This window comes from Capra hircus, chromosome 16 (assembly GCF_001704415.2).
Source record: "Capra hircus breed San Clemente chromosome 16, ASM170441v1, whole genome shotgun sequence".
NCBI lineage: Eukaryota > Metazoa > Chordata > Mammalia > Artiodactyla > Bovidae > Capra > Capra hircus.
In genome coordinates, this window is record NC_030823.1 from 26,584,873 (window position 1) to 26,597,680 (window position 12,808).

A 12,808-nucleotide genomic window follows, 5' to 3' on the forward strand; every position below is an offset into this window, starting at 1 on the left:
ATTACAGTAATAACATTCATAGATGCACTTGCATTCATGGGATGAACCCCACTAAGATGTGTATCAGTACATGTGCACGTATCATATGTATACATAGGCAGACATTGTTGGATTTGATTTGTTAACATTTCATTTAGGATATTTGCACTTATATTCATAAGTGTTATTGTCTATGTAGATTTTTGGTGCAGTATACAGTTCTTGTCTGGTTTGGGAATCATTGCTCTTTAAGTTTCAAGAAATGAGTTCAATGACTTTCCTTCTTAACTTGTGAAGTTTGTATATCATAAGGATTTTCTGTTCCTTGCTTGTTTGATAAACCCCACCTGTGAAACACTTTCAGCCTCCTGTCTGTTACTTTTGGGGGGTAAATGAGAGCCTTTTGTGTACTTTTCTGTTTTTCCTTCATCAACCTTTAATTTTATTGATCTTGATTGTTTTCTGTTATACTGATTTCCCTGCCTTTAAGCTTGTTCAGTTTCTAGCTTCTTTATTGAATCCTATATTTACTTGCAATCTTTAAAATACTAAATTAATTTAATACCCTTCTTATTCTTAATTCTAAGAGCTGCTAAAACTGCATCCACGAACCTTGAATATGTGATATTTTATTTTCTGAATGGTTCTAACTAGAGAGTAATTTCCATTTTAATTTTCTTTTTAATTTATTGGTTTATTTAGGAGTGCTATTTCAAGTCTTCAAACTAGACAGGGTTTTAAAAATCTGTTTTTATTTTGACTTATTTATTTGCTTTATGTAGAAAATGTAGCCTACATAATATTATATCTTTGAAGTGTATTAAGTCTTTGGTTATCTAGCATATCATCAATTTTTATAAGTATTTTATGTGATTTGAAAGGAAAGTAAATTCTTTATTAGGTACAGGGTTCCCTCTATTTATATTTTGTTTAGTTGCTAAGTCATGTCTGACTTTTTTGGGACCCTATGGACTGTAGCCCAAGACTGTTCATTGAGAGGGTCAAATCTTGTATATATGTACTACTTTTTTTGCTCACTTGATCTATAGATCATTGAGATAGGTTGAAATATCTCACTATGTTTTTGTGAAATGTCAAATTTTCTGTAATTCTGTCAGGCTTTGCTTTGTATATTTTGAAGCAATCTTAGGTATGTAAAAGTTATAAGTATTATAGCTCTTTGAAGGATTGTCCCTTCTATTAGTATGTTGAGTCTCAATTTCTCCTTATGCTTTTCCTTTAAATTCTGTTTTGTCTGATAGAATGTTGTTAAGTCAGTGTTTTGATTACCATCGGCATGGTATAGTATTTTCTGTTTGTTTCTTTATTGTGGTAAAATATGCATGACATGATATGTCTAAATGTATATTTCAGTGGCATTAAATTGTTGTATGACTATTACTACAATCCATCTTCCCAACTTTCATCATCTGCAACTGAAATTCTGTACTTATTTAATACTAACTCTTCATTACTGCTTCTCTCTATCTCCTGATAGCCAGTATACTACTCTGTCTCCATGAATTTGACTATTCTAGAAACCTCATTCAAGTGGAATTGTAGAAGTTTTGTGCTTTGTGTTTGGATTATTTGCTTAGCATGATGGCTTCTAGGTTCATCCTAGAAGTATTGTGGTCTGTGTCAGGATACCATTTTTGATATTCTGTGATCTGTGTCATTTTTTAAGACTGAATAATTCCATTGTATGTATATACCTACTTTCATTAGCCATTCATCTGTAATGGACATTTGGGTTGTTTTTACCTTTTGGCTTTTATGAATAATGCTGCTCTGAACATTGGTATACAAACATCTGTTTGAATCACTGCCTTTGATTCTTTTGGTATTTACCTAGAAGTGGAATTGTTGGATCATATGGTAATTCTGTGTTTAATTTCTTGAAGTACCATGACAGTTTTCCATAGCAACTGCATCATTTTCCTTTCTCACCAGCATCTGTTTCTTTATTTTGAACTTTTTGATATGCTTTTGCTTTATGGATGTGTTTTATAAGCAACATTTATAAGCAATGTGGTTGTCTAGTTTGCTTGTCCAATCTGTCTTTAAATAAATGAAATGAATCCACTATAATTATTGTGATTACTGAAGAAACAGGGCCAGATTTACTTCTCTTTTGTGTTTTTTGTATATCATACTTCCCTGTCTTCTGCTGAAATTTTCTGAATCATCTATATTCCTCCTGTCTGTCAGTCATTCTTTGTGTTATTTATTTTTCCAGCTCTGTTTAGGCTCCATAGATTATGTTTATGTTATTTTAGTGTGTTTCCTTAGTACATATTTGTCCATAAATTTTTTCTGACAGTCACTTTTTAAACATTTGTTTCTGTTGACAATAAGAATAATCTGTTGTGTTTTTTTTTTAATAACAAGGATCTTAAGGTACAATGCTCATTGAACTTCTTCCTACCCAACTCTGTTATTGTTTCAGCATTTTAACTTTAACTGTTAAAATGTAATCTTCCATTATATTTACTGACATAATACATACATATTTTTAAAATTTTTTTCAGTAATCTTTTCTGATACAATGTTCTTTCATTTAAAAGACCACTTTTATGGTGCTTAAAGGTGTGGATCCTGCGTTTGTATCCAGGTCCACCACTTATTTTGTTCTTTGATTTCTTTATGTCAAGTAAGTGTAATACAAGTTTACTCATGTTAAGTGGGTTTAAGACTAGTGCCTAACTCAGGCTTTGTGAGGATTTAAAAGTGAATATATGTAACTATGTCTTTGTCTTCCATTGTTAATTGGTATTACCACAAATTTAGTGGCTCAGAGCAACACAAATGTATTATTTTACAGTTCTGGAGGTCAGAAGTCTAAAATGTGTAAAATGTATAAAATGTGTAAAATATGTTCAGCATTCCTTTCTGGAGGCTCTCAGGGAGAAATCTGCTTCCTTAGCTGTTCTGCCCTTTAGAGGTTGCTTACATTCCTTGGCTTGTAGTCCCTTCTCTTACCTTTAAAGCCTGCAGCATTGTATCTTCTTTTCTCTGAACTCGGCTTCCATTCTCACATCTTTCTCTGCCTTTGATCCTTCTGTCTCCCTCTTGCGTGGTTCCTTGTGATTATGTTGAACCCACTGGATAATCCAGAATAATCTCCCCATTTTGAGATTTTAGTTTAATTACATCTGCAAAGTCCCTTTTACCACGTAAGGTAACTTATTCATGGGTTCTGGGTGGTTAGGATGTGGACATCTTTGGGGAGGCCATTGTTCATTCTGCCACCTTGTATACATCTCATCTATATGTCACTTTTCTTTGTGCTGAAGTACATCCTTCATTATTCTGTTAAGTGAGGGTCTGTAGGTGATAGTCTCAGTCTTTTTACATATTCAACAATATAAACTTCTTGATGGGCAGTTGTTTTTGTTTCAGCATTTTTAAGACATTAACCTATTGTCTGCTGGTAACTTTTCTAACAAACCAATAAATTATATACTTTTGGCCTCTTTTTTTTTTTTTTAAACAGAGTGGGTAGGATTTTCATATGCACCAGATTGTATTATATTGTACTGTATTGATGGCATCCTGTCATCACTGATCATTGCATGGGTCTTTAAAAACTAATAAATTGTATGTTCAAGTGATAAAATAGACACCTGCAAATTCACCGCGTAAGACAATAAGTAGGTTACTAGCAGCATTTATCTTCAAATCTGTCCCTTATTTTATCTCTCTGCCTTCTGTAACCCCTCAAGAATTTTGTGTTTATTATTGTCAACTGGAAGGACCACAAACTATAAAGAGGCCAAAAATTTATTAATGGGGGTCTTAGAATTGCAACTGGGCGAACCACGGTTTGGGAGGAAGCCAGAACAGTGTCCCACTGGAGGAAAATGGGTAGAATTTTTATGGTGGGGGGAATGGGAAGTTCTTGCAGGTTTAAACGAATTGTTTATCAACAGTATGAATTGGAGGAACATTTGTTACATATATGCAATCGGCTTATCAAGTACATCTCATATGTTACTAGGGAAAGGTATATTTTCTTTAGTCCAGTTTTTAGCATATTTCAGCAACTCAGCAACTGTTCAGCAGTTTTATTTTAGAGTGTTCAGTAAGAGTTCAGCAAGGGCAGTGACTATGTCCTCAGGTCTCCATCATCCCTGATTTAGTTTTTTTCATATTGTCTTGAAGAATTAAAAGCTTTCAAAATCACATGTGTATGTCTACAGTATATTTCTTAGCTTAACTGTTTTTGAAGTTTACAAAAAAGAATAATATTCTGAGTGTGTTTTCTAATAATTCCTCTTAAGAATGATATTTTACCAAAGTTAATTGTTTTATTTTTACTGTAGTATTGATATTTCATTGTGTTATTAGATCATAATTTGTTTATTCTCTTAGTGATGGGCTTTTAGTGTTGTTTCCAGCTTTTAGATATTATTCTCAAGGCTACTGTGGAAGAATTTGTACATGTCTTCTATTGCACATGTGAAAAAAATTTTGTGTGTGTGTGTGTGTATGTAGGTATGCGTGCATGCCAAGCGCTTCATCATGTCTGACTCTTTGCAACCCCATGGACTGCAGCATGCCAGGCTTACTTTTCCTTCCCTATCTCCTGAATTTTGCTCAAACTTGTGTCCATTGTAGGTATGTGCATGTGTGCTAAAGTCGCTTCAGTTATGCTCTGCTCTTTGTGACCCTGTGGACTATAGTCCTCCAGGCTCCTCTGTCCATGGGATTCTCCAGGCAAGAATACTTGAAGGGGTTGCCATGCTGTCTTTCAGGGGATTGTCCCGACCCAAGGATTGAACCCATCTCTTATGTCTCCTGCATTGGCAGGCAGGTTGTTTACCACTAGCGCCACTTGGGGAGCCAGCCCATTGTAGGTATGCTGCTGCTGCTGCTGCTAAGTCACTTCAGTCGTGTCCGACTCTGTGCGACCCCATAGACGGCAGCCCACCAGGCTCCGCCATCCCTGGGATTCTCCAGGCAAGAACAGTGGAGTGGGTTGCCATTTCCTTCTCCAATGCATGAAAGTGAAAAGTGAAAGTGAAGGTATTAGGATGTAATTGCTGAGATGTAGGGTAATGTTCAGTTTTTAAAGATGCCAAACTTTTCTGGAGTGGTTATATACTCCTACCAGCAATCTAAGAGATATTGCTAATATCTCTAACATCCTCTCTGCTTGATGTTGTCAAACTTCTTTTGCCAGTTGAATTGCAGAAATGTTGACTTATGATCTTAATTTACATGATCTTGATTACTAATGACATTGAACATAACTTCTTATGTTTGTTTCTTTTTCTGTGAAATGCCTGTACATATCATTTGCCTGTGTAATTGTTTTAGTCAGGTTTTTTTTTTTTAGTGTAGTTCTTTTTTGTTCTTGAGACTAATTTTTTTGTGATATATATGTTAGATGTCACTTCAGTTGTTTATTGCTGTTTAACAAATCACTCTAAAATTCACTGGGTTAAATCAAGAATGATTTATTATTTCTCTAGGCTCTAGGCTCAGAGGGGTGTTTTTGTAGTTTCATATGGCCCTGGGTCACTCATCTGACTATATTTATTTGATGGCTGGGTGGCGCTGGAAGGTTCAAAAGATCTTCACTCATGTCTGGTGGTTCAGAACTTTTCTATGTGGCTGATGACTTGGAGCATGCGTAGTCTCAGCAGAGTAGGTAGATTTTTCCCACAGTTCTTCGCTTCAAGAGGGAGAGGGGAAGCTGGCAGAACTCTTAAGGGCTGGGCCTGGAACTGGCATAAAGTTATTTTAACAGGTCTCTGTTGGTCAGCAGAAATCACTAAGATAAGCTCTGCTTCAAGAGAAGGAGAAATAGACTCCACCTTGTGATAAATAGACATGCGTGTAGGAATTGTGGTTATCTTTGGAGACTGTACCACATATATTTTGCAGCTATCACTTCACAGTATACAGCTTGTCTTTACTTTATTAAAAGTGAGATTTATCAAAAATTCTTTATTTTAATACAGTTAAGTTTATAAACTTTTATATACACTCTTGTTTAAAAATCTTTCCTTTCCCCCATCAGAGAAATATTAAATATATTTTGAAGTTTTAATTTTGATGTTTAAGTACTTAATTACACTGGAGTTAAATTTTTATTTTGTTTGTATATTTGGTGTGAATGAGAAAATGTTCAGTTTCATTTTATTCCCATGTTTATTCTAGATCAGTTTTTCTCACTGATTTGACATGTCTTTTTTTTTTTTTTGTCATTTTCATGTTTTTAGTTGTGGTCTATTCTTTTTCACTTAGAGAAATCCCTTTAACATTTCTTGTACAGCTAGTTTGGTAGTGATGACCTCTTTTAGCTTTTGCTTACATGTAAAACTCATAATCTTTCCATCAACTCTGAATGAAAGCCTTACTGAATAGATTATTACTATTTTCCCCCTTTTATCACTTTAGATATAACATGCCACTCTCTTCTGGCCTGTAGAGTTTCTGCTGAAAGTTAGCTATGAGCCTTATCGCCTTGTACATAACTTGTTGCTTTTTCTTGCTGCTTGTAATAGTCTCTTTAATTTTTACTATTTAAATTACATGTGTCTTGATTGGTCCTCTCTGTGTTGATCCTGTTTGGGACTCTCTATGCTTCCTGGACCTGGAAGCCCTTTCTGAAGTTAGGAAAGTTTTCAGCTACTATGTCTTCTCTCTCTCTTCTCCTTCTGGGATCTCTATAATGTGAATGTTAGTATGTTTGATGTCCCAGTGAAAGTGAAAGTAGCTCAGTTGTGACCAACTCTTTGAGACCCCCTGGACTGTAGCCTGCCAGTCTCCTTTGTCCATGAAATTCTCCCAGCCAGAATACTGGAGTGGGTAGCTGTTTCCTTCTCCAGGGGATCTTCCCAGCCCAGGGATTTAATCCAGGTCTCCCACACTGCAGGAGGATTCTTATCAGCTGAGCCACCAGGGAAGCCTAGAGGTCTCTTAAATTGTCATCTTTTCTTTCTTTTGTTTTCTGTTCCTTTTCAGTTACTTCCACTACCTGTCTTCCAGCTCATGATCTGTTCCTCTGTATCATTTAGTCTACTGATCATTCCTTCTAGTGTATTTTGCATTTCAGCACTGTATTATTCATCTCTGGTCCTTCTCTATTTTAAACTCTTTGTTAAAAACATCTCACACTGTTCATCCCAAATCCTCCTGAGTTCTTTGATCATCTTTATAATCACTACCCTGAACTCTTTCTCAAGTAGATTGTCTGTCTTCACTTCATTTAATTCTTCTGGAGTTTTATCTTGTTTAGAACATGTTTCTCTGTTTTCTCATTTTGCCTAACTTGTTGTTCTTATTTCCATGTGTTTTGTAGGTTTGTTACATTTCCTGACTTTGGAAAAGTGGCCGTTTATAGGCATGTCCTATGCATCCTAGCCGAGCATTCCCCCTAGTCAAAGAGCTATATTGTTTAGGGGTGTGCCATATGAGAGCAGCCTGAGTCCTTATGTTGTGGTGAATTGACACTTGTGGGTGGTCTACTAGGCCTGGCTGGCCCCCGACCTGGTTGGTCGCCAGGCGGGCCCTGCCTTGTCTAGAGGTTGCTGGCTACTGATTGATGGGGTTGGGTGGGGTCACAAGGTGGCTGTCTATAGAGTCCTGGCAGACGTGAAGCTGGTGTCAACCTGCTAGGAGGTGGGATTGGATCCTGGGGCCACTGACTGAAGGAACCAAAGTGTCCCGGAGCTACTGTTGACTTGGTGGTTGGGGCTCGTTCCTGACACAGCTGGCTGAGGGATCCAGGGTGTCTTAGGGCTGGAATTAGCCTGCTGGCAGGGTAGTCTAGGTCCTGCCATGGCAGGCTGTGAAACCACAGTGGTCCTGGAGCGGATGCTAGCCAACTGGCACGTGAGGCTGGTACAGGACTAGTGCTGGCCCTCTGATGGGCAGTGCTAGAGCTTAAGGTCTGTGGCTACAGAGTCCAGAGTCCAGGGTTTGGAGCTGGTATTTTGGCCTACCATAGGGGGAGCTGAGGGCCCGGAGGTCTCAGAGCTAGTGCTGGTTTACTGGTGTATGTAGGCTGGCCTTGGGGCTGGCTGCCCTCTGGTGGGCAGTGCTGGAATCTGGAGTCTCTGGCTATAGGGCCCTGGGAGTAGAGTACTCCACCCTGTCCCCACTAGTGGGAGGGGACAGGGCCCAGGAGGTCCTGGGGCTGGTGCTGGTCTCCTGGTGAGTGGGAGCTGGGTTCCAGGGTCTCTGGTAAGAGGGTCTTGTCCTGGGGCAGCTGTGAGTTCAGCACCCCTATAGCAGCCAGTCTACTGGTTGGTGGGGCTTTGTTCCCACTTGGGCTAGTTACTTGGCCTGAGGCATCCCAATACTGGTGCTGACAGGTAGGTGGGTGGGGGTGAGTTCTAATATGCTAGAGAGAAGTTCCAAAATGGTGCTTGCTAGTGTCCTTGTTCTCATGATAGAACAAGTGCCCTAAAATGACTGCTCCCAGTGTCTGTGTCCCCAGGATGAGCTCCAGTTGCCTCCTGCTTTTCTGGAATGTTCTCCAGAATCATCAAATAAGGTGGGACCCAGGTTCCTTTCAACTTACTTCTTTCGCCCTGAGTCCCAGAGCATGTGAGCTTTTATGTGCACCCATTAAGAGTGGAGTTCCTGTTTCTCTCAGCCCTCTGGGTGTCCTGAAAGTAAATTCTGCTGACTTTCAAAGCCATATGTTCTGGGGGCTCATGTTCCTGATGCAGGACCCCTGGACTAGGGACGCTGATGTGGGGCACGGACCCCTCACTCCTCTGTATTTGTAATTTGTGAGTTGCTCACTAGGGGTCTGAGGCTTAACTGTACCCTTCCTTTTTTTTTGTTTTTATCTTTAGTCACAACTAAAGATAAAGGTATTTTCTGCTAGATTCCAGTTATCATCAGTGATTGCTCTGTTTGTAATTTTTGTGTGCCCATAGGAGGAGGTGAGCTCAGGGTCTGCCTTCTCTGCCATCTTGGCCAAATTCTTATTGATTTTGTAACCTACAACTTTACTGAATTCATTTATTAATTCTAACTGAACTAATCCTTCCATCTTCAAAGCCAGCCAACAATAGACTATGGTGAAATAATAAGAAACACATTGGCCTCTGCCCCGGTTCCTGACACAGGACTTCTTGAATTTCTGGACTGGTTCCTGACATAGGACTGCACATTTCTGAGATATACCTTAAAGTCAGAAAGTGTGATACCTGTAGCTTTATTCTTTTTTCCAAATATGGCTTTGATTATTGAGAGTCTCTCGTGGTTCCAAGCAAAGCATTTTTTTCCATTTTTATGAAAAATGCTATTGGAATTTTGATAGGGATAGCATTGGATCTTTTGATTGTTTTGGGAAGTATGAGCATTTTAATCTTAGTTACTGTAATATGTGAGCATGAGCTAACTTTCCATAATTTTGTGTTTTGCTTCAGTTTCTTTCATCAGTGTCTCATAGTTTTCAGTGTACAGGTCTTTTAATTTCCTTGGTTAAATTTGTTCTTCAGAATTAATCTTTTTTGGTGTTATTGTAACTGTGATTGATTTCTTAATTTCCTTTTTGTGTAGTTCTTTGTTAGTATATAGAAATGCAATTGATTTTTGAATGTTGATTTTGATTCCTACAGCTTTACTGAATTTATTAACTCTAACAGGTTTTTTTTTTTTTTTGGTTGGAGGATGACAGAGGATGAGATAGTTGGGCGGCATCACCAACTGGGTGGACATGAGTTTGATAATTGAGTAAGCTCTGGGAGTTGGTGGTAGACAGGAAGCCTGGCATGCTGCAGTCCATGGGCTAGCAAAGAGCTGGACACAACTGTGCAACTGAACTGAACTGAGGGTGGTTCTATTTTTAGTTTTTTAAAAAACCTCTCTATTGTTTTCCACAGTGTGTACACCAATTTACACTTCCTACCAACAGTGTCGGAGGGTTCTCTTTTCTCTCTATCCTTGCCAATGTTTGTTATTTGTGTTCTTTTCTATGATAGCTATTATGACAGGTTTAAGGTGATATCTCAGTGTGGTTTGAATTTGCATTCCTCTGTTTGATTAATGATGCTGAGCATATTTTCATGTGCCTGTTGGCCATCTGTGTTGTCTTCTTTAGAATAGAGTCTATTCATACCTTCTGTCCATTTTTAAACCAGATTTTTTATATTGAGTTGAATTAGCTGTTTATGTATTTTGGATATTAACCCATTATCGGTCATATCATTGGCAAATATTTTCTCCCATTCAGTAGGCTGTCCTTTCATTTTGTCAGTGATTTCCTTTACTACACAAAAGCTTTTAAAGCTTTAATTAGGTCCCATTTGTTTACTTTTGCATTAATTTCCTTTGCTTTAGGACAGGATCCGAAAACATACTGCTGTGTTTTATGTCAAAGAGTGTTCTGCCTGTGTTTTCCTCTAGGAGTTTTATAGTATCTGGTCTTAACATTTTGGTGTTTAATCCATTTTGAGTTTATTTTTGTATATGGTGTTAAAGAATGTTCTGATTTCATTCTTTTACATGTGGCTGTCTAGTTTATGCAGTACCACTTATTGAAGAGACTGTCTTTTTCTCCATTGTATGTTCTTGTCTCCTTTGTCATAGATTTGTTGACTCTTTGTGACCCCATGTACTATACAGTCCATGGAATTCTCCAGGCCAGAATACTGGAGTGGGTAGCCTTTCCCTTCTCCAGGGGATCTTCCCAACCCAGGGATTGAACCCAGGTCTCCTGCATTGCAGGCAGATTCTTTACCAGCTGAGCCACCAGGGAAGCCCAAGAATACTGGAGTGGGTAACCTATCTGTTCTCCATGGGATCTGCCTGACTCAGGAATAGAACTGGGGTCTCCTGCATTGCAGGAAGATTCTTTACCAGCTGAGCTACTAGGGAAGCCTTTGTCATAGATTGACTATATATGTGTGAGTTCATATCTGGGCTCTCTATCCTGTTTGATTGATCTGCAATATGGATGGACTGGAAATTAATGTTAGTTACTGTATTAGTTACTGTTTTTGTGTTAGTACCATATTTTTTTTTAATTTTACTTTTATTGAAGTATAGTTGATATACAGTGTTTTATAATTTCTGCTATTCAGTGAAGTGACTCAGTTATACAAATATGTACATTCCTTTCTATATTCTTTGCATTATAGTTTATCCCAGAATATTGAATATGGCCCCCTGTGTTATACAGTAGGATGTTTTTTATTCTATACATAATAGTTTGCATCTCCTAACCTCAAACTTCCAGTCCACCCCTCTCCCACTCTCCCCAACCTTGGTAACTACAGGTCTTCTCCATGTCTGTGAGTTTGTTTCTGTTTGCAAATAACTTCATTTGTGCCATATTTTAGTTTCCACATACAGTGATAGTTGTATTTGTCTTTCTCTTTCTGACTTGTTGTACTTAGTATGATAATTTCCAGTCCCTCGATATTGCTGTAAATGGAATTAGTTCATTCTTTATTATGGCTGAGTAGCATCCTGTTTGGAGAAGGCAGTGGCACCTCACTCCAGTGCTCTTGCCTGGAAAGTCCCATGGGTGGAGGAGCCTGGTGGGCTGCAGTCCACTGGGTCGCACAGAGTCGGACACGACTGAAGTGGTGTAGCAGCAGCATCCCATTGTGCCCATGTGCCACATCTTTGTCCATTCATCTGTCGATGGGCATTCAAGTTGTTTCCTATCTTGGCTATTGTGAATCGTGCTTCAGTGAACACTGGGGTGCATGTTTGCTTTTGAACCATGTTTTTCTCCAGATACATGCCCGGAAGTGGAGTGGCTGGGTCATATGGTAACTCTCTTTTTAGTTTTTTAATTAATTAATTTATTTTAATTAGAGACTAATTACTTAACAATATTGTAGTGCTTTTTGCCATACATTGACATGAATTAGCCATGGGTATGCATGTGTTCCCCATCCTGAATCCCCCTCCCACCTTGCTCCCTGTCCCATCCCTCAGGATCATCCCACTGCACCAGCCTTGAGCACTCTGTCTCATGCACCGAACCTCCATACATTTCTTAATGTATTTAAATGACTGAAAAAACTCACAGCTAAAAGCTAAGAAAATTATTCTTGGCTTAAATTGTTTAGTTAGAATTTACTTCCATGAAAAATTTACTTTATTTTGAGACTTTCTGTATCTTGTTAAATTTCCCTCAGTAATCAGAAGGGGACTCTCTGTCTTGCATATTTCAAAACCCATTTCTTTTTGTTCTATTCTGTTCTATCTGAGGAATGCTGGTAGTACATGAATATGGCCTTAGTACTTAGTGAATGGTGGAATGAGTTCAGTGTCTTAGGCTTCCAGTTCTGTTGACTTCATTGAGTTCTTTCTGATGATTTATTCTTGGGGAGATAATCTTAAAACTTATTATATTTAGTATAGAAGTTAAGGTCAATTAGAATTGTATGTGTATAAACACATCAATGTAAGAAGGAAAAAATTGTCATAGAGAGGAAGTTAGACAATATGGACTGCTCTGAGAAAGATAGCTAGCATAGTGAAGGCTCTGAAAATTATACTATACACAAGAAACACTTGAAGGTAATGAGAGTATTAAGTTAATAAAGCCTAGTGGAAAGTTGGGAACTATATATATACATACATACATATATGTATATATAGTTTAGAGAATCAGTAGTAATAGCTGTGAAATAATTTTTTATATTTTAAAAATAATGTGAATGTATTTTTTCAGCTCATCACTTCATAGTTTTGTTCAGAAAAATATATGGAGACATTCAGACCCAATGATTTGACACCAGTAAATAAAGACAGGAACAAGGATAAAGGAAACTCAAAACCAAGGTAAAATAAGATATAATTGAATTAAAATCTCAAACATACCTGGCTAGTGATAAGCCATTCT